The sequence below is a fragment of the Triticum dicoccoides genome, chromosome 5B, assembly GCF_002162155.2.
Source record: "Triticum dicoccoides isolate Atlit2015 ecotype Zavitan chromosome 5B, WEW_v2.0, whole genome shotgun sequence".
NCBI classification, from domain to species: Eukaryota; Viridiplantae; Streptophyta; class Magnoliopsida; order Poales; family Poaceae; genus Triticum; species Triticum dicoccoides.
Window position 1 is genome coordinate 486,323,778 of NC_041389.1, and position 2,254 is coordinate 486,326,031.

Consider the following 2,254-nt stretch of genomic DNA (forward strand, 5'->3'; position numbering starts at 1 on the left):
ACAGCGGGGAGAGCGGGGTGCCGGTGTGCGCGTCCATGGGTGGCGCCGGCGCCGGCGCGCGCGGGGCGTAGGAGGAGGAAAGGAGGAAAAGGAGAGAGTGCGGCGCGAGCGGTCAAGTGTGCCGCGCGCTGTACCAGGCGCCCAAAATACGCCGCGCGGGATGGCGTTTCCGACAGCGCGCCCAACTCGGTTTAGCGCGCGCGCCGTTATTACGTGCCCGCTGGAGTGACCCGCCGCGTTGCGCGCGCGCTAAAACCGACGAATTTGCGGCGCGGCGCTAGTTTAGCGCGGCTGTTGAAGATGCTCTAAGGCCGGCTCCAACACAAGAGCATTTAGAATCCTGAGCAAATTAACATGCACAATCATATGGCCCTAGCAGCTATATTGCATATACTTTTTTTAGTGTCCGACTCTAGGTTATGTGTTGATATCAGGATAGTAGCCAGGACGATGCGAAATCTGCTAGGATTTTATTTACAGTACCCGCATTGTACGTGCCCTAACCACATTTCAAGTGGCAAAAAATAATTTTTTATTTTCTAGAAAAAAAAGGACTTGGCTTTTCTAAACTCTTCTTAATCATCTACATCATCTACATCCATATGGCAGGCAGCCTCCCAAAGCTCGGAAGAAAAAGAGCAATCGCGGTGAGGCAACATATGTTTGTTCTGTCGTGGACATCTTTGAGTGTTTAATAATTCAATTTAAGTATTTTATGAAATTACCAAAAGATTTGAATTCTAATGATTTTGATAATGTAGTTTTTTTTCTAATGGTAGGTTTGCTCTATTTGGAAGATTATATTTCATTCCTAATATTTTCTTTTTGCACTATTTAGTCTTGGTCCAAACACAAAAAAAATATTATAACTCCCGTGCGGCCGAGCTGCCTCCACGTACCTACACGTACACCCATCAGGCCTATCACGTGTACCTTCACGGCTCCACCACTGGTTTATCCATTCGTCTCCATCGCTGGCTTATGCATTCGCCCCCACCAAGATGCATCTGCATCTATCTCTCCTATTCTCTCGCTCCATCTCTCATCTTCTCAAATCTCTCTGTGGGCGGAGCGAAGTGAGAGCCAAGCCAGCCGAGCCGACCCCTCTCCTCTTCCCCTTCCTCGCAGCGGTTCGCGATTTGCCCCTTCTCGCTCCATCTCTCTTTCTCATCCCGTGCTTCCACCGATATGCGCAGCCAACGGGATTTAGCGCTATGAGACAACTGCTCGGCGAAGTTCGTTCCCATGTTGCCGGCGTGTTTAATCGGGTGACTGCATGCAGGGCCGGATGTGAAGCCTCCAAAATCGTTGGTGCCCCCCGTTCCACCTGAGTGAGCGCGGCCGCCGGATCCCGTCCTGTCCTCCTCTCTCTCTCTCTCTCACATTTCCTCGTCTCGTTCTAATTCTATGGAGTGCATATGCATGCAGGCCGATGTGAAGCCAAGTCGCTGGCACCCCGTTCTAGAACACCAGATCCGGAGTGCCGCCGCCGGTTCCTATCCCCATCACGCCCGCGTCAACGACCGCCAAGTTGCTGGCACCCCGTTCCAGACCACCAAATCTGGAGCGCCGCCGCCGGATCTCGTCCCCATCACACCTGCGTCAACGACCGCCGCGGAACCCTCCTCGGCTCCTCCTCCTCAATGATTCACGGCAAGAACCGGGACAGCGCCGTGCCCTTCCCCGTCTCCAACACTACAGTGCTCGCGTCGTCGGTGCTGTCGTATTTCTTATCATTCGAATATGTGTGGATTTGAACCGTTCGTTGCCTTCCCATCATGTTGTGTTCATTCTTTTCTGAATCTGATTCTCATACCTGGTGCGAATCTTCTATAAATCGTTGTCAGGATTTGTTCCTTCGATCCCGGTTATAACTCGTTGAATCGCCCTCGCGGATCCCGTTTGCGTGTGTGCGTGATGGGTGAGGATTATTGTATGGTTTTTTTTACTACACTACATATGTTGGTAAAGCATTTACCTAAGTTATGGAAAATTCATAATTCATCAGTTATTTTAGATAATACTAAAAAACAAGATAGAGTAAGATACAGAAGTGTAAAAGAAAGTGGATTCATCAGATGATACATGAGTCCCTAATTCTGAATCAAGAGATTTGTTGTGGAATTTGTCAATTGAGTAAAGTAATAATATTAAGAACAGATCATCTAACCCCATCGAATGAAAAAATGAAATTCGATTTTCAAGGAAATTTTTGAATAAGAGATAAATAAACAATTGAATTTGAAAAAAAAAA

The 2,254-nt window shown here is 48.3% G+C and overlaps 1 long non-coding RNA gene across 1 annotated transcript; it reads left to right on the forward strand.

The window, feature by feature from the left end:
- Positions 1–980: 980 nt before the first annotated feature.
- On the forward strand, positions 981–2,004 carry LOC119311024. Its single transcript, XR_005150848.1, has 2 exons — positions 981–1,331; positions 1,429–2,004. It is a non-coding gene; the product is annotated as an uncharacterized LOC119311024 (long non-coding RNA).
- Positions 2,005–2,254: the final 250 nt, after the last annotated feature.